A 26165-nucleotide genomic window follows, 5' to 3' on the forward strand; every position below is an offset into this window, starting at 1 on the left:
TGGTCAGTCTTTCAATCACAACCCAAATCGCATCACAACCTCGGGAGGATCTCGGTGGCTTCGTTACAAAATCCATGGAAATGTGATCCCATTTCCATTCAGGAATGGATAAACACTGTAACAGTCCTCCTGGTTTCTTTCTTTCTGCTTTCACCTGTTGGCAATTCAGACATTTGGCTACAAATTCAGCAATATCAGCTTTCATCTGCTTCCACCAAAACTGTCGTTTCAAATTATTATACATCTTTCTGCCACCAAGATGAATACTGAATCGACTGCTATGCGCTTTTGACAATATCTGCCGTTTCAAATCCAAAACATCTGGCACAACAATACGATTATTCACATAAAACATACTATCAAAAACCTGATTCTCGGATCAATGCCCTACTCTGACCATCGATATCGAGTTCTGCACATTCCGATCAACTTTCTGAGCCGCTTTAATTCTCAAAATTAGTTCTGGTTTGACTCGAATAGTATATAGTCTCAACGGTTGATAATCTGTCTCAAATATCAATCCTGAAAGACAGCAAAATTCTATCACATTTGAAACACCAAGCATCGATAAAGATAAAGAACATACCTTTCGACTCAGTGCATCCGCTGCTGTATTAGATTTTACCGGATAGTATTTGATTTCATAATCGAAATTTTTCAATAAATCAAGCCATCTTTGCTGCCTCATATTCAATTCTGATGGTGAAAATAGATATTTTAGACTATTGTGATCAGAATAGATTTCATATTTCTCTCCGTATAGATAGTTTCGTCATATCTTCAGTTCAAATACGATGACTATCAATTCAAGATCATGAATTGGGTAGCGAGGCTCATGTGACTTCAGTTGTCTTGAGGCATAAGCAATAACATATTCTCGTTGCATCAAAACACAACCCAATCATCTTTGAGAAGCATTGCAATAAACAACAGAATTACCAGTACTTGACAAGATAGTCGATATCGGAGCACTGATCAGTCTCTTCTTCACCTCAAGAAAACTGGACTCACAGTCTTCTGACCAAACCAACGGAGCATTTTTCTAAGTCAGTTGCATAATAGGTTTAGCAATACTCAAGAAATCTGTAATAAATCGATGATAATATTCTGCTAAACTCATAAAACTGCGTATCTCTGATACAGATGTCGATTTCGGCCAACTGATCACGGCTTCAACCTTACTGGGATCAACATAAATACCGTCTCCGGATATAATATGCCCCAAAAATACAACCTGTCTCAATCAGTTTGGCATATAATTTCTCAGCTGTGAGATCCCGGCCCATTTGTTCCCAAAGCCCAGCCCATTTATTAAGTACGTTTAAAAAAAAAGAGAAAGAAACGTGAATCTTCCTCAGCTATCCGTATGTCTCTGTTTTTCTTTCTTCTTCTCAAAACTTCATCCGTCGATTATTGCCGCTCCGATCGCCAAAAAATTAAAGTAAATACATATTCGGAATCCTCTCGACGAGAACTATCCACTGATACCATTCTTGCTAGGTAAAATTGTGATTTCCGAAAACCCGGCGAAAAACGCCGCCTCTTTCACCGCTAAATTCGCCGTCTTCAGCCGCTCAAAAATAAAAATTAATTGAGGGGTTTTGTTCCTTATCTCATAAGCTTTCTTTTGATACCACTTTTGCAAATTTTTGAGAACCGTCTGTTTTCTGCGTAATTCCGGTCATCTTCTCCGGCGAGTTTGCCGCCTGTTGCCGGTTAGCTTTGGTTGAGGCTCGGTTTCAGCCACTGTTGTTCGGATTACAAGCTGCCTCGGTGTGAATTGTTGCCTTCGTGAAGTTAATTCAATTTCGACTCAAATAATGTATCATTATTGATTAATTATTGGGTTACTGTTGTAGGTTCCGAAATTGTGCGAGTTGGAGGTATAATCTGGTGAACCTAGAATTTATCGCAGACGCTTAAATATTAGTTTAGCCTCATTTAAAGCTAAAAAGAATATTTTGTGACGATAAAATAGAAATAATTGATTTTAGGCATTTAGTCGAATATTGCAATTTTAGGAATTTAAAATGCCTAAATTGTTGAAATTGGATTTTTCGTGAATTTAAATGGTTCTGGAATTTTTTTATGATAATAAGACCATTTAAATTAATATTTAGGTGATTTGTCTGAGTTGGCATTTCCAGGACTTTTTTGAGGATTTAAGATATTTTCGGTGGTAAATTAGTTATCAGTTAAGGTACGCATGAACTGTTTTATTATGACGTCTATATGATGTGAAATGACGTTAAGTACTTTGTAATGAGGTGTGGCGTGCCTTATGTGCTTCTGTGAATACGTGATTGCATTCATGCATTTATTTGAGTTGATACTATTAGTGCATAGCATTTCGAGCCTTGACTCCTTTGATTGCTATTGATATTGATCTATCGAGTTGTTGCGTCATCGATGGAGCAGGTGGGTAGGATTAGCACTCCTGATGACTTGCATGAGGGCTGAGCGGGTAGCTCCCGTACCCTCGATGCTACGTGCATGGATGAGTGGCGACATGATGTTGCGTTGGTACGTTCCTGGCACGGGTGGCCACTGTTACTGTTGTTGATGCGATTCATTTGGACTCCGTTTGGTATCCATTATCGGTTGTTATCTTTCACGCATTGCATTACATTGCATTGCATCGCATTTTACTTGATGTTATTTCATGTCAGTTATATTTGTCGTAATATTACTGGTTCGTCGTACTGGGTCCCGACCCCTCGTTTCTTTTTATGCTGTGGTTGGTTTTGATGCCATAGCAGGTTATCAAGGAGGATTTGATGCGTCTGGTGGAGCGTCAGGTAGTGGTGACCAGTCGTCGAGTCATGGTTGAGAGTTCCCAGATATATATATACTATATTATGGAGTCATACATTTACCGGGGAGATGCCCCGTGTAGCTGTACTGTTATTTTTACGATGTTTTTAATTAATAGTTGTGTGAACAAGCCTTGCCGGCTCTATATGTGTTTAGTCCTGGCCAGTGCGGCTATAGGTTTGTGAATTGATGTTATGACTTTATTTCGAGTATATAAATGTTGTTTGTGTTGTTTGGAGATTTTTGGGATGTCCTTCTTACGGGGAGGTCATGCCGAAATTTCTATTGGCCCAAAAGGAAAATTTTTAATCGCTTTCGCTGTTTACATTAATAAATCCTGGTTGTTTGGTCATTAAATATTAATCAGGAGCACGGGCCCCCACAGTTGATATCAGAGCGTAACTGGGATATGCTCGAATTAGAGTCTTGGGCACTTGATTCTAGACACAAATATCATGATTGTGCATGTGTTTGACTATTTGCTCTTATTTGAATTATTTGGTGTGATTTGCTTGAATTTACCTGCGTTAGAACGATTAGCTGATTAGGCATGGTATGTAGTTTAGAAATTGCCTAAAACTTTCTTTTACCTGTTATCTGCCTGTGGATTTAAACCTCGTGTCTTGCAGAATGGCACATGGAGGAAGAGGTAGAAAAGGAAAAGAAATAGCACAAGAATCTGAGGCGCAAAACGTTCGAGGACTTGCAGATATCATTAGAGGTAGACGTGGTCGACCTCGAGGACAAGTCGCTCAAAATGTTGAAGAACAAGTGAACCAAGAACCTCCTCGACTTGAAAGACCTGGAGTTAGACAGGTAGCGATTGAGCAAGAAGTGGAACAACTGACACAGAAAGTTGGAGGAATGCAGTTAATAATTCCTCAGTTCCAAGAATTACGTCCTCCAAAATTCTTTGGCAACGAGAGCGGAGAAAAAGCAGCAGGCTGGCTGAAAAGTATAAATCATCTATTTAATTTGTTGGAATATTCCCAAGATATTAGATTGAAGCTTGCCATCTACCAACTTAAAGACCGAGCACAACTCTGGGGGGAAGCCACAGAGGAAGCAATGAAGGACTCTGGTGAAATTATTACTTGAGATGCTTTTCGTGCTCACTTTATCCAAGAATATGCAACACCATCATATTATGCTGCTAAAGAAGAAGAGTTCAATCAGTTGGTATAGGGCAATAAATCAGTGGTGGAATATGCTTTACAGTTTTCTGCTCTTTTGCCCTATGTTCCACATGTTGCTAGGAATGATCAGGCTAAACTATCACGTTTTCTGCACTGGTTGCAGCAGACTGTTCATACTTTGGTAATGACTGGATCGCCTAATACGTATAATCAAGCAGTGGAAAAGGCGAAGAAAATTGAAGCAAGTTTGCTCAGAGGAGACCCACAGCCAGGTCCATCATCTATTTCTCAGGGATCTGGGTGTAGTATGTCGATGCCAGTGGATTTACCTCCATATCAGCCTGTACAGTCATACCAACAACCCAAACTGCAGAAGTACAAAGTAAAAGGAAAGCAATTCAAGAAGAGGTCTCAATCCAGCTCTTCCAGTTCAGGCAGTGCACGAGGGGAAGGTTCTGTTGGGTCGTCTAGCACTGTGCATTGTGACCGATGTGGTGGTCGACATTTTAGTTCACAATGTGTAGGAGTTCAGGGGACTTGTCATAATTCTGGTCAGGTTGGACATTACGCCAGGGTATGTCCTAATGCAGGGAGACAGAAGTTCCATCCACAGCAGTTTGGTCAATTTCCCCGTGGACCAGTCTTTAGACCATATCCTCCTACCCAGTCATTTTAGCAGTCTAATTATCCACCTCCCAGAGGTCCTATTCAGCAGCCATTTCCAAGGCCACAGCAAGCCCAAGTCCATGCTCTGACTCAGGACCAGGCTCAGGATGCACCAGGAGGAGTGATTGCAGGTATTTGTTATGTTTTTGACTATCCTGCACGCATATTGATAGACACAGGAGCATCTCATTCATTTTATCTGCTGCATTTGTTGATGAGCATGAGATTGCTACTATTCCTTTGTTGGATACTGTGTCAGTTGCTACTCCTGCCGGTGTATATTTGATGTCCCGTGAGATAGTTTTGAACTGTGTGATTAGATTTGAGGGTAATATTATGATAACAAATTTAATCAAATTAGCCATGACTGATTTTGACTGTATTCTGGGTATGGATGTGTTGACGAATTATCGAGCCACTGTGGATTGTTTCCATGGAGTTTTCAGATTTAGACCGTATTATGGCAGCAAATGGAATTTTTATGGTTATGATTCACAGTCTCGAATTCCATTAGTATCTGCAAAGGAAATGTTCAGGTTGTTGTCAATTGGCAATGAAGGATTTTTGATCTATTCTATTGTTGCAACACGGGAAGAACGATTGAAAGTTTCGGACATTCCCGTTGTCAAGGATTTTCCAGATGTATTTCCTGATGGGATTCCCGGTTTTCCACCTCAAAGGGAAATAGATATTAGCATTGAATTGATGCCAGGGACAAATCCTATTTCTAGAGCACCATATCGTTTAGCCCCGACAGAGTTGAAAGAACTCAAGGAACAGCTAAAGGATTTACTGGAGAAAGGCTATATCAGACCAAGTATGTCGCCTTGGGGAGCTCCAGTATTGTTTGTAAAGAAGAAAGACGGAACGATGAGAATGTGCGTCGATTATCGGTAGTTGAACAGGGCTACTGTGAAGAATAAGTATCCTCTGCCGCGTATTGACGATTTGTTTGATCAGTTGCAGGGTACTTCTGTGTATTCTAAGATTGATCTTCGTTCCGGATACCATCAGCTTAGAGTCCGAGAGGAAGATGTTTCTAAGACAGCATTTCGGACACGATATAGGCATTATGAATTCTTAGTTGTGCCTTTCGGTTTGACTAATGCACCCGCATTGTATATGGATTTAATGAATCGTGTATTCCGGGAATTCATAGATAAATTTGTTATCGTTTTCATTGATGACATCTTGATTTATTCCAAGTCACAGAAAGAGCACAAGGAACATTTGAAATTAGTTCTCCAAACACTCAAAGAAGCGCAATTGTATGCCAAATTTTCTAAGCGTGAGTTCTGGTTGGACAGAGTTTTATTTTTAAGCCATGTTATATCTGCACAAGGAGTATCTGTTGATCCTAGTAAAGTTGAAGCTGTTATTAATTGGCCTAAACCAATCAATGTGTCTGAGATTTGAAGCTTTTTGGGATTAGCTGGGTATTATAGGCGTTTCATTGAGGGATTTTCTAGAATAGCTAGGCCTATGACTCAGTTGACACAGAAAGATCGACGTTTTGTGTGGACTGCGGAATGTGAGTCTAGTTTCCGGACTTTGAAAAAAAAGTTGACCACATCTCCAGTGCTAGCTTTGCCTTCAGGCTCAGGTGGATTTGTTGTCTGTACAAATGCTTCCCTAAATGGACTGGGTTGTGTTTTGATGCAAAATGAGCGAGTGATTGCGTATGCATCTCGTCAGTTGAAACCACATGAGACTCGATATCCAGTTCATGATTTGGAGTTAGCTGCCATCGTATTTGCATTAAAGATATGGCGTCATTATCTGTACGGAGAACAGTTTGTGATTTATTCTGATCACAAGAGTCTCAAGTATCTTTTCACACAGTCGGACTTGAATATGAGACAGCGTCGATGGTTAGAATTGCTTAAGGACTTTGATTGTGAGATTCAGTACCCCAGAGCGAATGAATCAAGTTGCAGATGCTTTGAGCAGAAAGGTTCAGCCTAAAATGTTGGCATCTTTGACTATTTCAAAAGTTCAAGAGCATTTGGGAACTTCAGGATGGACTTACCAGTCTAGGGGCGACTACTTGATAGTTTCAGCTTGTAACACCCCGAAAATTTTAAAGTCCACGCAAACCACGTGCATGCAATTATTAAATTCTTTTGTATTTTAATTAAATGTTTTAATTGCATGAATTAATTATGTTTTGCATACTTGCATATTTAAAATATATTTTTCTACATGATTGCATAAAAATTGTATTTTTTAAGGAATATTCAAGTGACGATCGAGGAACGGGGACCGAGGGCTGAAAATAGAAAATGTTTTTATTAAATAATTATTTTTAATTATTTAAAATATGCTTGTTGCTTTTTAGTATTTTTGAAAATAGGGGGTTTGGAGGTGATTTTATACGCCGGGACGTAAATTTTATCGGTGTTTGTTTTTCAACTAAAATACGAACTTTTTGGCAACCCGGCTAATAAATTCACATATTTGCTAAAAGAAAAACTTTGTTAATATTTTAATTATGTCCTAATTAGACTAATGGGCCTTATTAGATGGCTTAATAGGCCTAATAAGCCTTGAAGGTGATTAAGTAGTATTTAGAGTATTAAAATATACTAAACCCTATTCTAGAACATAAAATAATCGGCCACCTAGTTTATTTTCTGAAAAACTCTTCCCACAATACACACACAAACCTCACGGCACTTTGAAGGATTTTTTGTAAGGGTTTTTCGAAGGCAACAAGCAAAGGAGAAGCCGTAGTCGTCTCTCGTTCTTCGTCGTCAACGGATTTTCGAGCGTATAAAATGCAAAGGCACGCCTTAATCTTCTTTTTCTCATCCATCATATCATAATATTGTTTAAATTATGTTTGCATGAAAAGCTTGAAGTTCATATGTTATTTTCGCAATATTGCATAACCATGGGTTAAAGTCATGATTTAAAGTTTCAAAAGCATGTTTTTATGATACTAAGGGGCTGCCATGATGTCTAGGTATGGTTAAGTAAGGTTTATACATTTCTTAAGGTCATACACACGCACCACACATGCTGTTAAATAAAGGAAACAAGCTGGTGCAAGTTTCATGCTGTCACGTTGTGACAGCAGCCTCGTAAGGGAGAGGGGCTCGGCCTGAGGGGCTTCGGGCTGCAATAGGGTGTCTCACTAGGGTCCTTGGTGGGTGCACAACAGGCTGGTTCTAGGGCTGGGTCGGTGGCTAGGGACCTGGGCACAAAATCGTAGAGTCCGTGCTTGTTGGGAGTCCTCGGCCAAGCCTGTTGCTGGTGTTGGGCTTCGGTTTCAGGCTAGGGGGCTGGTTCATAAGGTCATGTCGAGTTAGAAGGAGTCTCTAGGGTCCTAAGCAAGTGCACATGGGTTGGGTTCAAGGGTGGGGCGTTGGCTGGAGCCACAAGCGCCATAACGTAGAGTCCTTCCTAGGTGAATTTCTCGGCCAAGCTTAAGGAATTATAGGGGCTGCACGCTTTTGTAGTTTAGGTAGGTTTCTGAGTGGTCTAAGGGTCCAGGGGGTTAGTTTAGGATGTTGGGCAGTTTTTGGCTTGACTTAGTTCGAGGGTGACTCGTGAAAATCAAAAGTTGGCTTGGGGTCGAAGTTTAGGTGTCAAATAGGGTTTTTAAATAAGAAAAAAAATGGAAAAGCGGCTCACGGGGGTCGAGTCGTGGTCCATAAGGGCTGAAATAATATAAAAAGACTAAATTAAGACTTTAGGAATTTTATATTAAAGTTTGGGATTTTTCGAGATTAAAACACCGCCAAAATAATTAATTAAAGATAAATGAAAACGTCTAAGTTTTAAGCCAAATAAAATTATGGGAAAATTCATGTAGACTTAAATAATTATTTGGGACATGTTAGAGTCATGAAATCAAGAAAAAGTCAAATTCGAGGAATTTTACGTCTAGGGGTAAAACGGTCTTTTTACACCTAGGAATTAGTAAACATCATGGCAGTGCCCTAAATGCTGTTTTTATGATATTATGATTATTTTTAAATGTTTATGAAATGTTCATAATTAAATTATGATTTTTAAATGTTTAAGAGATTTTATGATTTAAGGAAGACATTTAAAAGACATGTTGCATGCTTGGTTTCAAAAACAAAATGTTATGTTATCCATGATTTTTATAAAGTGATGAGAATGTAAATGTTGAAGGAAGTGAAGTGATTGTGACTAATTCGTTAATGTTGGCGACGTCGTGAGGGTTATGGTCCCAGTGGGAGCCCGACGATCGTGTTTCCATCATTACGAATATGTGGTAAGGGTTTTGTGGTAACGGAAGAATGGGAATATCGTGATGGAAAAAGGCCCCAGAGGGAGCCCATTTATGGGAAAAGACCCCAGAGGGAGCCCCGACGATCGTATTTCTATTCGAATAATGATAGGCCAGGGCCCAGTTGACCGGTGAGAGTGTTGCTGGTGTCCCCCGCCGCCCAGTACTGTGGTTTTATGTAGATTGATCCATCGACCTTCATGTCATGATCAGGAAAGTCACAATTAACGATCTGAATTCAACAAAGGAAAAAGAAAAGGAAAAGGAAAAATGTTTATGATCATGTTTAAAAGGTTTTATGTCATGTCATGTTGAGGAAAAAGGAAAATGTTAAGGTTTATGTTATACATGTCATGAAAATGTTTATTCTTAAGGTTGATGCATCATTATGAAAATGTTTTATTTAAAGTTCATGCATCATAAAAGATTTACGAAAATGTTCATGTTTGAAGTTTATGCATCTTCATGAAAACGATATTTTAAGTACAAATATTTTTCACTGTTATATGTTGATTGTATTACGTATTACTTGCTATAAAGATGATGGTGTGTTGAGTCTTTAGACTCACTTGGTGTGATGGATGCAAGTGAGGATGAGGGAGGACTTGACGGATGATTAGACTGGACTGATGGCCCACACAACCCGAGGACCAGCGCTTCTACTATTTCCGCATTATGTTTTATGATTACTGATTTTAGTTAAAGATTTTAAGACTATTTATTTATGTTTTGAGAGATTTTTGGGAGGTTTAACATGGGTTATACTTTTCAAATTTATTGCTTTTTGGGTTTGGTAACATGCGACGATTTTATTTTTATGACCTTTTCACTTGATTTTTAAAATGCTAGTTGGATGATGTTTTATTTTAAAGGGTAAAATATTTTATTAAAATATTTTAATGAGGTTTATGTATATGGCCGAAAATTGAGTGTTTTAAAAAAAATAAAAATTTATAGTACTTTTAAAGCAATAAAAAGGGCAGACGTTTCACAGCTATTTAAGTTGAACCACATATTGTTTCTAAAATCAAAGCAACACAGAGAACTGATCCGCATGTTCATAGATTGAAAGAATTGACTCAGACAGGTCAATAAGACAAGTTCAATGTTGCTTCAGAGGGATGTCTATGCTATAATGGTAGACTTGTGGTTCCGAATTTGATAGACTTTAAAGAAGCTATACTTCGAGAAGCTCATTGTAGTCGACACAGTGTTCATCCAGGAATCAGAAAGATGTATCATATCTTGAAATCTCATTATTGCTGGGAAGGTATGAAGAAAGAGATTTCTGAATTTGTAGCTAAATGTTTAACGTGCCAACATGTTAAAGCTGAGAGAATGAGACCTGGTGGTATGTTACATAGTCTTGAAGTGCCACAGTTGAATTGAGGGCACATTGCTATGGATTTTGTGACACACCTACCTCGTTCTAATCGTGGTTGTGATGCGATTTGGGTGATTGTGGATAGATTGTCTAAATCAGCCCATTTTAGTCTTTATGATCGTACTTGTACTTATAAAATGGCAAAGGTATGAAGAAAGAGATTTCTGAATTTGTAGCTAAATGTTTAACGTGCCAACATGTTAAAGCTGAGAGAATGAGACCTGGTGGTATGTTACATAGTCTTGAAGTGCCACAGTGGAATTGGGAGCACATTGCTATGGATTTTGTGACACACCTACCTCGTTCTAATCGTTGTTGTGATGCGATTTGGGTGATTGTGGATAGATTGTCTAAATCAGCCCATTTTATTCTTTATGATCATACTTGTACTTATAAGAAAATGGCAAAAATGTACATCGATCATGTAGTAAGATTGCATGGTGTGGAGGAGTCCCATGCAGCAGGAACTCCTCGCGCGAGAGAGCAGATTTCTAGAGGAGCTGATAAAAAGGGGGCTCACGGCTGGCCTAGAGGTAAGTCAGGTGGTATGTCAGGGTCCTAGGGAGATGGTCTAGGGTTGGGGCAGGGTCTGGAGTTGCTTGGGTCGCTGCTGGCTCGAGGGAAAAGTTGAACCCGTAAGAGAACAAAAGTAGCGCACAGCTGCTATTGGCTTCAAGCGGCTCGTGCGCGCGTTCCATGGCTTGGGTTGGTCTGGTCTTGGTCTGGGCGTGGGCTAGGGAAGGTTAGGGTCATGAGGGGTCAAGTGGTTAAGGGTTGGAGGTGTCCTAGTTGGCTAGGAGTCCTAAGATAGGCTAGAAGGCACTCACGCACACATGTGCAGATTTTGGGTCAAATTCCAGGAGGGTTTTGAACGGACCAGGGCTGGTGTTTCGGGCTGGACTTGCACAGTAGGGTCCCTAGATGGGTTGGTTAAGGTTTGGCTCAAGGTGGCTTGGGCGTGGCTCGGGTAAATTAGGAGATGGCTCGGTGTGTTCGATAAGGTGTCTAAAACAAAATTAATAAAGCTAAAAATGAATCCATGGGTCCACGGGTGTGGCTCATGACATGGAAGGGTAGAATAAATCATATAAAGGTTATGTTAAAAATTTGAGATCAAAATAACGAGTTTTGGATTTATTCGGGATTTAATCGCCGCACGAAACGCTAATTAACGAGTTAATTGAAACGTCTAGTTTTAAGCTTTAGAAAATTTTGAAAATTATATTTAAGCTTAAATAATTATTAAAAGTCTAAGTTTTTAATTTGAGAATTTTATATTAAGGTTTGGTTTAATTCGGGATTAAAACGTGTTAATACGTCTTATTTAAAGATTAAATCAAAAGTCCTCGATTTAAGCAAAATAAAAAAATGGAAAAATTCATGTAAGCTTAAATAATTATTTGGGACATGTTAGAGTCAATGAATTAAAGAAAAAGTCAAAAACGTAAAATGTTACGTCCAGGGTTAAAACGGTCTTTTTACACCTAAAAATTAGTAAACGTCATGGCATTGCCCTGAATGTTGTTTTATGTGCTAATATGATTATTTTCTATAGTTATGGATGTTTATGGAAATTTTTTTATGTTAAAATGATATTTTAAATGTTTATGGGATTTTATATGTTAAATGATATTTTAAATGTTTAGGGAATTTTATATGTTTATGATTTAATATGTCAAAATGTTATTGTAAATGTTTTGAGGTTAAAATGTCATTTTAAATGTTTATGAAATGTTAATGATTAAATTATGATTTTTAGATGTCTATGGGATTTTTATGATTTAAGGTTGACATTTAAAAGACATGTTGTATACTTGGTTTCAAAAATAAAAATATATGTTATGCACGATTTTATAAAGTGATGAGAATGTAAAACGTTGAAGGAAGTGAAGTGATTGTGACTAATTCGCTAATATTGGAGATATCGTGAGGGTGACGGTCCCAGTGGGGGTCCGACGATCGTGTTTCCATTATTACGATTATGAGGATATGAGGATATGAGGTTTGAGGTAAGAATGAAAATATCGTGAGGGGAGAAGGCCCCAGAGGGAGCCCATTTATGGGAGAAGGCCCTAGAGGGAGCCCCGACGATCGTATTTCTATTCGATTAGGATAGGCCAGGGCCCAGTTGACCGGTGAGAGTGTTGCTGGTGTCCCCGCCGCCCAGTACTGCTGTTTCAGGTAGATGGTTCCATCGACTTTTGAGGTTTGAGGAAAGTCACAATTAACGATCTGAATTCAACAAAGGAAAAGGAAAAATATTTATGATCATGTTAAAAAGGTTTTATGTCATGTCATGTTGAGGAAAAAGGAAAATGTTAAGGTTTATGTTATGCATGTCATGAAAATGTTTATGCTTAAAGTTGATGCATCATTATGAAAATTTTTTATTTAAAGTTCATGCATCATAAAAAAGATTATGAAAATGTTCATGTTTGAAGTTTATGCATCTTCATGAAAACGATATTTTAAGTACAAGTATTTTTCACTGTTATGTGTTGACTATATTACGTATTACTCGTTATCAAGATGATGGTGTGTTGAGTCTTTAGACTCACTAGGTGTGATGGATGCAGGTGAGTTTGAGGGAGGTCTTGACGGGTGATTTGACTGAACTGAAGGTGCACACAACCCGAGGATCCAGCGCTGTTATTTTCCGCATTATGTCTTATGATTACTGATTTAAGATAAAGATTTTTTTAAGACTATTTATTTATGTTTTTGAGAGATTTTTGAGAGGTTTAGTATGAGCTATACTTTTCAAACTTATTGCTTTTAAGGTTTGGTAAACCAGTTGACAATTTCATTTTTATGACTAGTTCACTTGATTTTTAAAACGCTAGTTGGATGATGTTTTATTTTAAAGGGGAAAATATTTTATATTTTCATGGGGTTTATGTATTGGCCGAAAATTGAGTGTTAGAAAAAAAAATTTTTAGTACTTTTAAAGAAATAAAAAGGGCAGGACGTTTCAGTTGGTATCAGAGCAAAGGTCCTGTAGAGGGTTGTGCCACCATCAGCGCCGGAAAGATCAGTCGTCAAGCCTCAAACTTGTAAGTTTAAATGCTTTATATGATTTTATGATGTTAGCTGCATAAGTATATGAATTATATGTTCACGTCACATGTTTAATAGCATTATGAGGATATATGTTTTATATGCATTAGAATTTTTATACGTGATATGACATGAAATAAGAAATTATTTGATTTCAACGCATGTTGGCTTCGTGGTGGAATTGGACTATGTTGATTTTTGGGTTTTCGTATTGACGTTCTATTTTTTGGGCTATAAGTTAATCGTGAATATTATGAATGCTTTTGGGACACGTGGATTTTTTTAAGAAAATATTTTTGATTCCTGGTTACTAGTTGAATTAATTTTTGAAAATTAGACGTAAGTAATAATTATTCAAGGATTGCAATGACTTTGAGAGTATAGAAATGTATAAATTGGGATCTTAAGTTTTGACGAAAGGTAAGATTTGGTATAAGAATTGATTCTTGGGTGAATAAATTTAAATTATCGAAATTTATGTTATGGGAAACCTGTAGAGGAGAATAAAGAATGTTAAGAACTTATGAGTTAATCGTAGGATTTTTAAATTAAGGACCAATTAGGATATTTTTTGAGGAAATTAAGAATTTATTTTGCAATTATTACAGAATTTGGGGACTAGTTTATCAATAAGTGAGGATTGAATGAGTTAATTGATAAGAGTTTTTGATGATTTAGACTTTTAAGAATATTTGGAACCTTGTGATATCTTAGTTATAGTGTTATGAGGAATGTTGATCATGGGTTTGTAAGGATGAATCATTACTAAGCTTGAAAAATCTAAGCGTTAGCGAATGCGTTTGGGATTTTAAGGTTGAAATATGATAAGTTGATGAATATTTTGGGTGTAAAATAAGGAAATTAATATACGATAAGTATGGCCAGCCATATTTTTATATTAGGAATTTTAAGAAATTTGAAATTCGAGGTTATAATAGTTACAACACTAAGTCATTATGGGTCTTTTTAAGTTGCGAGTTGCAAATAAGGATTTAGAAAGAAAATTTTAATTGGGATCAAGGAAACGTAAGGACATTTAGAATTTAAGTTTTATCATAGTAGCGCAGCGGAAGCGTGAATTTTTGAGATGTTTGAACTAAATTTAAACTTTGGGTTATTAAAGATAAGCGAATTTCGAGGATGAAATTCAATTTAAGGGGGGAAGATTGTAACGCCCCGAAAATTCGAAGATCCACGCAAACCACGTGCATGCAATTATTAAATTCGTTTGTATTTTAATTAAATGTTTTAATTGCATGAATTAATTATGTTGTGCATATTTACATGTTTAAAATATATTTTTTCTACATGATTGCATTAAAATGTATTTTTAAAGGTTTTTCAAGTGACGATCGAGGAACGGGGACCGAAGGCTGAAAAATGCAAAATATTTTTATTAAATAATTATTTTTGATTATTTAGAATATGGTCGATCCTTTTTAGTATTTATGAAAATAAGGGGTTTTGAGGTGATTTAATACGCCGGGACGTAAATTTTATCAGTGTTGGTTTTTCAACAAAAATATGATTTTTTTGGCAACCCGGCAATTTAATGCACGAACTATTTTTACCAAAACTTTACTAATATTTTATTTAAATCCTAATTAGACTAATGGGCCTAATTTAATGGCTTAATAGGCCTAAAGCCTTGTTAGTAATTAATTAGTATTTAAAGTGTTAATCACCCAAAAACCTTACACAATGCCAAAGCAAATACACGGCCACACACTCCTCAATTTCAGAAAATCTCCTCACCAACACACGGCACCCACCTCCACAATTTGAAGAGGAAAATTTCGGTAAAGCTCTAGGAGATTCAAGCCAAGGACTTGCTCCGTTCTTCGTCATCGTCAACGGTTTTTCGTGCGTTAATTACGCAAAGGCACGCCATACATCTCCTTTTCTCGTCTATCACATCATATTATTGTTTAAATTATATTTGATTGAAAAGCATGAGGTTTTTATGAATATTTTCGAAATATTGCATGTACATGAGGTAAACTTGTGAATTGTTGTTCCAAAAACATGAAAATTATGTTGATTAGGGGCTGCCATGATTAGGATAGGTTGAAGGAAGTTTTTACATGTTTTAATGAGTCCTTAATCACCCTAAAATGCTGCAAACAAGAGTAGAGGAAAGTTGGAACCGTAGAATAGAAAACCAGCAAGTAGGGACGTGAGTTTTGCAAAATAAAATTCATGGGACTCGATCACTATGCATGGGGGCTTGGGGTTCGACCAGGTCTCGAGGGGGCTTGTGCTGGACGTGGGTCAGAGTCAGGAAGGGTCCTAGCATGGCTAGGACCCCAGGCGCGCAGCTGTGGAGGGGTCCCATGCAGCAGGAACTCCTCGCGCGAGAGAGCAGATTTCTAGAGGAGCTGATAAAAAAGGGGCTCACGACTGGCCTAGAGGCAAGCCAGGTGGTCTGTCAGGGTCCCAGGGAGATCGTCTAGGGTTGGGGCAGGGTCTGGAGTGGCTTGGGTCGCTGCTGGCTCGAGAGAGAAGTTGAACCCGTAAGAGAACAAAAGTAGCGCACAGCTGCTATTGGCTTCAAGCGGCTCGTGCGTGCGTTCCATGGCTTGGGTTGGTCTGGTCTTGGTCTAGGCATGGGCTAGGGAAGGTAAGGGTCATGAGGGGTCAAGTGGTTAAGGGTTGGAGGTGTTCTAGTTGGCTAGGAGTCCTAAGATAGGCTAGAAGGCACTCACGCACACATGTGCAGATTTTGGGTCAAATTCCAGGAGGGTTTTGAATGGACCAGGGCTGGTGTTTCGGGCTGGACTTGCACAGTAGGGTCCGTAGATGGGTTGGTTAAGGTTTGGCTCAAGGTGGCTCGGGCGTGGCTCGGGGAAATTAGGAGATGGCTCGGTGTATTCGATAAGGTGTCTAAAACGAAATTAATAAAGCTAAAAATGAATCCATGGGTCCATGGGTGTGGCTCATGACATGGAAGGGTAGAATAAATCATAAAAAGGTTATGTTAAAAATTTGGTATCAAAATAACGAGTTTTGGATTTATTCGGGATTTAATCGCCGCACGAAACGCTAATTAACGAAGTAATTGAAACGTCTAGTTTTAAGCTTTATAAAATTTTGAAAATTATATTTAAGCTTAAATAATTATTAAAAGTCTAAGTTTTTAATTTGAGAATTTTATATTAAGGTTTGGTTTAATTTGGGATTAAAACGTGTTAATACGTCTTATTTAAAGATTAAATCAAAAGTCCTCGATTCATGCAAAATAAAAATATGGAAAAATTCATGTAAGCTTAAATAATTATTTGGGACATGTTAGAGTCAATGAATTTAAGAAAAAGTCAAAAACGTAAAATGTTACGTCCAGGGGTAAAACGGTCTTTTTACACCTAAAAATTAGTAAACGTCATGGCAGTGCCCTGAATGCTGTTTTATGTGCTAATATGATTATTTTCTATAGTTATGGATGTTTATGGAAATTTTTTTATGTTAAAATGATATTTTAAATGTTTATGGGATTTTATATGTTAAAATGATATTTTAAATGTTTAGGGAATTTTATATGTTTATGATTTAATATGTCAAAATGTTATTGTAAATGTTTTGAGGTTAAAATGTCATTTTAAATGTTTATGAAAGTTCATGATTAAATTATGATTTTTAGATGTCTAAGGGATTTTTATGATTTAAGGTTGACATTTAAAAGACATGTTGCATGCTTGGTTTCAAAAAATAAAAATATATGTTATGCACGATTTTATAAAGTGATGAGAATGTAAAACGTTGAAGAAAGTGAAGTGATTGTGACTAATTCGCTAATATTGGAGATATCGTGAGGGTGACGGTCCCAATGGGAGCCCGACGATCGTGTTTCCATTATTACGAATATGAGGATATGAAGATATGAGGTTTCAGGTAAGAATGAGAATATCATGAGGGGAGAAGGCCTCAGAGGGAGCCCATTTATGGGAGAAGGCCCCAGAAAGAGCCCCGACGATCGTATTTCTATTCGATGAGGATAGGCCAGGGCCCAGTTGACCGATGAGAGTGTTGCTGGTGTCCCCCACCGCCCAGTACTGCGGTTTCATGTAGATGGATCCATCGACTTTTGAGGTTTAAGTAAAGTCACAATTAACGATCTGAATTCAACAAAGGAAAAGGAAAAATGTTTATGATCATGTTAAAAATGATTTATGTCATGTCATGTTGAGGAAAAATGAAAAGATTAAGGTTTATGTTATGCATGTCATGAAAATGTTTATGCTTAAAGTTGATGCATCATTATATAAATATTTTATTTATAGTTCTTGCATCATAAAAAAGATTATGAAAATGTTCATGTTTGAAGTTTATGCATCTTCATGAAAACGATATTTTAAGTACAAGTATTTTTCACTGTTATGTGTTGATTGTATTACGTATTACTCGTTGTCAAGATGATGGTGTGTTGAGTCTTTAGACTCACTAGGTGTGATGGATCCAGGTGAGTTTGAGGGAGGTCTTGACGGGTGATTTGACTGGACTGAATGTGCACACAACCCGAGGATCCAGCGCTACTATTTTCCGCATTATGTCTTATGATTGCTGATTTAAGATAAAGATTTTTTTAAGACTATTTATTTATGCTTTTGAGAGATTTTTGAGAGGTTTAGTATGGGCTATACTTTTCAAACTTATTGCTTTTTAGGTTTGGTAAACCACTTGACAATTTCATTTTTATGACTAGTTCACTTGATTTTTAAAACGCTAATTTGATGATGTTTTATTTTAAAGGGTAAAATATTTTATAAAAGTATTTTCATGATGTTTATGTATTGGCCGAAAATTGAGTGTTAAAAAAAAAATTTCTAGTACTTTTAAAGAAATAAAAAGGGCAGGACGTTTCAGATCAAGAAAAGAATGAAAGCAGCACAAGATCGTCAAGCCAGCTATGTTAATAAAAGGCGTAGGCCTTTAGAATTTCAGGTTCGCGATCAGGTTTTCTTGAAAGTATCACCGTTTCGTGGTACTATGAGATTTTCAGCTCTTAGAGTTCTCAACACAATTCTCAGATGTTCGGCATGATCAATCATATTCTTCGAATAAATCAGAATATCATCAGAAAAATAATCACGAAATCATTGAGATATTTCTGAAATATACGGTTCATCAGACCCATAAACACAGCTAGAGCATTAATCAATCCAAACGGCATGACAATAAACTCATAATGTCCATACCTTGTTCTGAACGCTATCTTCGAAATATCAGAATCTCTGACTCTCAGCTGATGATATTCAAATCTGAGATCGATCATGGAATAAACAGAAGAACCCTGCAACTGATAAAATAAATCATCAATACGAGGCAAAGGGTATTTATTCTTTACCGTAGCCTTGTTCAGTTGCCCGTAGTCAATACAAAATCTCATTGAACCGTTCTTCTTTCTAACAAACAATACTGGAGCACCTCAAGGAGAAACACTCGATCTGATATAACCCTTGGCCAGTAAATCTTCTAACTGTTCTTTCAATTCTTTCAGTTCAATCGGTGCCATTCTGTACGGAGCTCTAGAAATCGGAACTGTACCTGGTACAAATTCAATTCTGAAGTCTATCTCTCGAATCGGAGGCAAACCCGGAATCTCATCTGGGAAGACATCAGCAAACTCATATACTACTGGAAAATCAGCCAATGATGGGCTCGATTTCAATAAGTCAACTGAATACACAGGGAACCTTTTCGCTCCTTTCTGTAATAATCGAGTCATAAACATCGCATATATCAAAGGAATTCTAGATCCAGAATCCTTACCGTAACATTTCCACTCTTCAGCCATATCAGGTCTGAATCTCACAATCTTCTGGAAATAATCAACGGTCGCTCTGTACTTGGTCAGCATATCAATACCGATAACACAATCAAAATCAGATAACCCAAGTACGATACAGTCTAAGTCAATCTCATGCCCGTCATACTGTAGCATACAATTTTTCACAGTATTCACTGATATCAAACCTTTCCCCAAAGGAGAAGAGATAGATACTACATATGATAAATACTCAACAGGCAATGCATAACTCAATGCAAATCGCTCAGAAAGAAATGTATGGGATGCACCTGTATCAATCAATACATAAGATAGATAATCACACAATAACGGTTACCTGCAACAACATCATCTGGTGCTTCCTGAGCCTGTTCTTTAATCAAAGCAGATACTCCAGCCGGCTGTCTTGGAGACTGGCTAACAATCTGTCTTCCTTCTGGTCACGGCTGTGACTGAGCAGTAGTCGATGGTGGCTGGAAAGAGTGAACAACTGGTGATCGTTTACCAATCTGTGCCACTGATCTAGATGATTCTGCTCCGTGAGATCTTTGGGAACCTCTCTGTGGACATACTCTCGCGAAATGTCTCGGCTGTTTGCAAATGCGGAAACTACCATATACTCTGTAGCATTGCTCTGTGGGATGACTCCCTCCACATGTGCTACAATAGACTCCGGTATAATTCTGGCTCTGTCGCGAACCACTTGAGCTAGAGGAACCATTACCATACTTCTTAAACTGTCTCCTTCTGGCTTTCAAATGATCTTTCTTCTTCCCAGTGCTACTATCACCACTCTCAAAATCACCAGATGTCTCAGTGCCCTTCAAAGTCGACGGTTCAAGCAACTGAGAGCTCTTCGGTAGTGTTTCCCTAGGTGTTACTGTATCATCCATCGGATTATTGGAGGTACTTCCCAGTTCTGGGATTCTTCGAGGAGGTATATCTGATTATTAAAAGAATTAGTAACCAAATACAACAAACATGTTCAAGTCTTCCTCTTATCATCTTACTGCTGATCAAGAATCGATTCTGATTCATTCTCATTAATACATGTTTACAATCAAATCAGATAAAAAAGTAAACATGCATTTCAAAGCAATAAGGCATGCTAGCAATCAAAAGAAAGAAAGAAAACTCATTCTATCCCGCTCACTATCTTCTATCTCAGGCTAAGGTGACATACTGCTCTGATACCACCTGCTGTGGGGACCCGGATGCTAATTCATTTTCTTAATCATTATTAAGATTCAATATAACAATTAAGTAGTGTGGGACATAAACTTTTTTTTCTAAAATGCAAGTGCGGAAACGTAATATATTTAATCTGATATAGATGTCAACATAAAAGTACAAGTCTTGTACAACATCTCTTTATCTCAAACTAGGGTTCAACAACTATACATCAAGTGTTGAATCCTATTCTACCTCTGAGCCCGGATCTCCACGCTAACCTAATCTCTCATCCTCATCCTGATACTGATTCTGTCCCACCTGTTGTCATGCACACATACAGACACAACAACAGCCGGATAACTTCGGTGAGAAATACATTCCCAGTACAAATCATGCATACATGCAATCATATAATAGATATAAGAGCATGAAACAAATATCAATAACATGTATAAATCTGAAAGACATGAATCGTTATAAAACTGTAAATCACACTCTGACTCATAATCTCTGACTAGACTCGTTCCTAATCTAGGGATCCCGATCTGAATAAGAACGCAACAATCTCCCACCTACTCTCCCGATCGTGGTGGCGGTATGTTCTTATTTACGGACTTTGGTCCTGTTCATATCGAATCTCGACAATAGGAGTTGCTCGACTCCTAGGCAACATCGATATGACCAAACGTCTGGTGTCTTGGCATATCCGCCATAGACTTGGCATATCCTGCCAAATTGGCATCTCCGCCAAATATCAGGCACAACAGCCCAAGGACTAGGCATATCCGCCCATGACTCCTCACATAACATATGCTTAACTATAAATCAATAGAATACGCATATAAATCTCAAACATTACAACATATCGAGGCAATGACAATTCAGTATGTGATTTTGGGAAATTCAAGTTAAATTAAACTCGAGTTGTGCAATCCCGGATCAACATTGATTTATACCTTTTTCTTCTCGGTCTGACGAAGTTAAAGTCTCGAATTCAAATCTGTCCATACTCAATCTGATAATAACAATATCGAGGAGTATAATATCAATACACCAGTCCAATCAATACGGAATATAATCAGAACTCAATCAAATTCTGTTTCAACGGCATAACTGCATAATTTCAGTATATTCAGCAATACAATATCAATCAGATATCAATCCCAACATCTCATAATCGATAACAATACAAATCTGATATCAAATCTCAATCAAATCAATTCTGATAATTCATAACAATTCTGTACGGTATCCGTTCTTCAATTCGGTTTTTATTATACGATGTCTACTGTGTCAAAAACACCATATATCAATCATATTTGATTCTGGAAATATAATAATTTCTAATCATATAAGAACATAAGAAAACTTACGTCCAGTCGAAGCTCTCCTCGATAGGAACATGGTACTGAAGTCAGATTGAAAATCCAACGGTCGGATTTTGCACAACACACAAATTTCAAAAATGAAAACTTGACAATTCCCTGGAGCTCTAGTTCCTTTCTTATCTCCATTTTGAAGAAAATGACTTCAAGTATATATATATCATGCATGTCAAGGGCAATTGGCTAACTCAAGGTGCTGCACATCTCGCGCATATGCGCGACCCTCCTCGGCGCATATGTGCGAGACACGAAGTCTCGGCGCGTGTCATCACGGTAGCTCGTGCATATGCGCGCCCTTGCTCGGCGCATATGCGCGAGGCTCTTCACAACTCTTTGCCACCCTCGCGCATATGCGCCGGTCCATGTCAGTGCTCTGCCTATCTCGCGCATATGCGCCCGGCTGGGTGGCGCATATGCGCGAGGGCTCATCCTCGCGCATAATTTTAATCTTCTTTTCGCCTTTCCCGGTTTGATCCGTTCCGTTTATAATCACATCAATTTATCAACAAATCATTTTAGATTACAATAATCAAAATCTCGGGCATTACACCTTACTTCTTTTCGAGCATTTCTTTTGCGAACCTACACGGACCCATACACGGACCCAGGCACGGGGTCCGTGTACTTCATATTTTGGGGAAAAAATTAGACTTCACATCAGGTTTTGTTTTGGGGTTCAAGATAATGGTTATTACTATGATTAAAAGAGGTCAAGTCCCGAGAGAACTAGAATGTCATAAGCTACTTATTCACTTCGGTGGTGAGCTTGAGTAACTAAGTCTAACTTATGCAAATTAAGTATTTCAAACTCATGTAAGTTTGTGAAGCAGCGGCCCCAAGCGAGATCCAACGAATCCCTCAACACCAAGTAAGTATGTTTGACGTGCAAAGAAAATATTTCAAGTTTTTGAGGTATGCTAAATGTCTTGTGACCAATTATGTATGGGATTGAAAAGCGGTAAAGCATGACCAGGGACCAATCCACCCCATTAAAGCATGAACGGGTTTAGATCAAGATTGGAAAGCGTTAAAGCATGAATGGGGACCAATCCACCCGTTAAAGCATGAACGGGGATCTCATGTATGTGGCAGTGGATCTTCCCTGTCAGCCCAGTACTGTAGTTTAGTCTGATCATGCGTATTTATGTATGGGTCACTTGCTTTGAAACATGCCTCTACGCAAAATGATGAAGTTTATGAATTTTCATGTATGTACAAGTATGCAAGCACGTTTAAGAAAAGTTTCATGTTATGGCACGTCTATGTATGTATGTAAGTTCAAGCTTTTATATTCACGTTCTAGTTCAAGTATGTACGTTCTATTTTGAAGTCGCATGTGATTTTATTACGTATTACTTGTTACTTCCATTTTATACGTGTTGAGTCTTTAGACTCACTAGACTTGATCGATACAGGTGAGGATGCATTTGAGGAGATGGGAGGTGGGGACCAATGAGCTGGCTTGGACTGAGTAGGAGGCTAGACCCGAGGGCCGCCAAGTTTTTAAGAGTTCATGAATTGTCCAAAATACTCTGATTTCATGTTATCGATTATGAGTTTTAAACAAGTACTTTTAGTAAACTTCAATTAAGTTATTTTGTTGCAACAATATTTGGGGATGAACAGTTTATTTTATCGAATTTTGAAGGTTCGCCTTTTATTTATGAAAATTTTTAATTTTTCCGCAAATTTTAAGTAATAAAAAGTACGGTACGTTACATGTATGTAATGCCGATACCTGATATGTTGATTGATTTAGTGGCTAGGCATGAGTTGTTGTCCTTCATGGATGGATTCTCATGCTATAATCAGATCAAAATAGCAGATACAGACACTCATAAGACAACATTTAGATGCCCAGGAGCTGTTGGTATGTTTGAATGGCTTGTCATGCCGTTCGAGCTGAAAAGCGCAGGAGCCACGTATCAGAGAGCTATGAACTCAATCTTTCACGATATGATAGGACATCATATTTAAAATTATATAGATAACATAAACAGGATGTCGATCATATCGAGCATTTGAGGAAGAGTTTCCAAAGAATGGGACAACATGAGTTAAAGTTAAATCCATTGAAATGTGCCTTTGGTATAAAAACGAGAAACTTTTTGGGATTTCTGGTACATCAGAGGGGAGTTGAGGTGTATAAAAACAAAGCCAAAGCTATTATGGAAGCAAATCCACCCAAGAACAAGAAAGAGTTACAATGCTTTCTTGCGCATGTAAATTACTTGAGGCGTTTTATCTCTAACCTTGCAGGGAAAACAAAGGAGTTCTCACATTTGTTGAAGATTAAAGATGGCGGAGAGTTCAAATGGGAAAATTTGCATCACAAAGCCTTTGTATGATCAAGGGATATTTATCCAATCTGCCTGTTCTTATGCCACCCAGGTATGGAATGCCCCTTAAACTACATATCACTGCTGCTCATAAGCCAATTGTATGTTTACTAGTTCAAAATAATCACGAGGGAAATGATCAAGCCATCTATTATTTGAGTAGATTCATTATTCCAGTGGAGGTGAAGAACTCTATAATTGAGAAGCAATACATAACATTGTATTATGCATGTACTAAGTTAAGATATTATCTGATTCAATCAAGAGTATTTGTTCTGGCTAAAACCGATTTGATTAAATACATGCTTAATAGGCCCATTATCTTTGGGCGGATTGGTAAATGATCTTTGGCATTTGCCGTGTTTACGTTGACGTACTATCCCCAAAAGTCAGTAAAAGGCAAAGCTACCGCTGATTTTTTAGCTGATCACCCTTCACCTGATGAGTTTATTGAAGAGCAGGTTTGGATTCCAGTTTGTAGATTGGAAGTTCGACCCTAGGAGTTGAAGTTCGATGGATCAAGTACAGAAACAGCAACCGGAGCTGGTATTGTGATCACCTCCCCAAGAGGTGTGAAAACCGCTATATCGTTTAATTTGGGATTTCCATGCACCAACAATCAGGCGGAATACGAAGCATTGGTCATTGGGCTGGAAATTCTGAAAGAATTAGAAACAAAAGAGTTGTTGATATCAGGAGATTCACAGTTGGTACTCAAAAAACTATCAGGGGAGTTCAAATGCACGAGTTCATCATTGGCACCATATTATACCGCAACGTCACAACTTCTAGATGATTTTGAAGAAGTGTCATAAGTACAAGTCCCAAGGCAAGAAAATTGGGAGGTAGACGAGTTGACACATGTTTCATCGGGATTGAAGATGTCTCCCGAACTTACGCATAGGCTGGTGTTGATTCAAAAGAGAAACCACCCTTCAATTCAGCAAAGAGGAATTCAGGTAGACACTTTCAACTTGGATATTAACTAAGCTGGTGATTGGAGATATGATATAAAACAGGTGCTAGAATCTCCCGGGAAAGATATTCCACAGGGTCTAAAAATGAAAGCTCTTAAATACGTCTTAGTGGAAGGATATTTGTACAGTAAAGGGTTAGTTGGTTTTCTTCTCAGATGCATAGGTTTCCCAAAGGCATTGGAGATCATGAAGCAAGTTCACGACAGAATGTTGGGAGCACATCAATCTGGAGTGCAGATAAAATGGTTAATAAAAAGGTATGGCTACTATTGGTCATCCATTCTGAAAGATTACATCAAATATGCTAAGGGATGCCAACCATGTCAGAGGAACGACAACGTCCAAAGAATTCCAGTAGATGAGCTCCACAGTGTTGTTAAACCATGGCCATTCAAGGGTTGGGCCATGGACTTAATAGGGAAAATTTACCCAACATCATCGAAAGGCCACTCGTTCATCCTTGTCGCCACAGATTTTTTCACCAAATAGGTGGAAGCAGTACCTTCGAAAAAAGCGGAAAAAGGGGATGTCATAAACTTTGTGAAAGAGAGTATCATTCACGGATTTGGAATTCCAGAGTCACTAACCACGGATCTTGGAACTATATTCACGGGCTCATATATTAGGGAATTTGCAGAAGACTATGGAATCAAATTGATAAACTCGTCCCCTCATTACCCACAATCCAACGGGCAAGCCGAAGCATCTAACAAGGTGTTGATTAGGATTCTACAAAAGATGATGGAGGAAAATCCCAGGGATTGGCCAAGGCTACTGTCAGAGACGTTGTGGGCATGTAGGCCATCTAAGAGGGCTGCGACCGGGGTAAGTCCATTTGTCCTCACCTTTGGCCATGATGCAGTACTACCATTAGAGATTATGGTACCATCAATGCGAGTGGCAAAGCAAAACGAACTTTCCCCTGAACACAACAGTGAGGCAATGATTATGGAGTTAGAATAGGTTGATGAATTGAGAATCCAACCATATAACACGTTGTTGTTGCAAAAGCAGAAATTGGCAGGATATACAATAAAAGGATCAACAAGAAAAGCATCAAAGAAGGGAATATTGTGTGAAAAACCATACTACCCATGGGGACAAAGGACAGAGACTTAGGCAAATGGTCTCTAAATTGGTAAGGATAATTTAAGGTGCACAAGATCCTGGACGGGAATGCATATTGGCTAT

This window comes from Primulina tabacum, chromosome 17 (assembly GCF_025594145.1).
Source record: "Primulina tabacum isolate GXHZ01 chromosome 17, ASM2559414v2, whole genome shotgun sequence".
Lineage (NCBI taxonomy): Eukaryota > Viridiplantae > Streptophyta > Magnoliopsida > Lamiales > Gesneriaceae > Primulina > Primulina tabacum.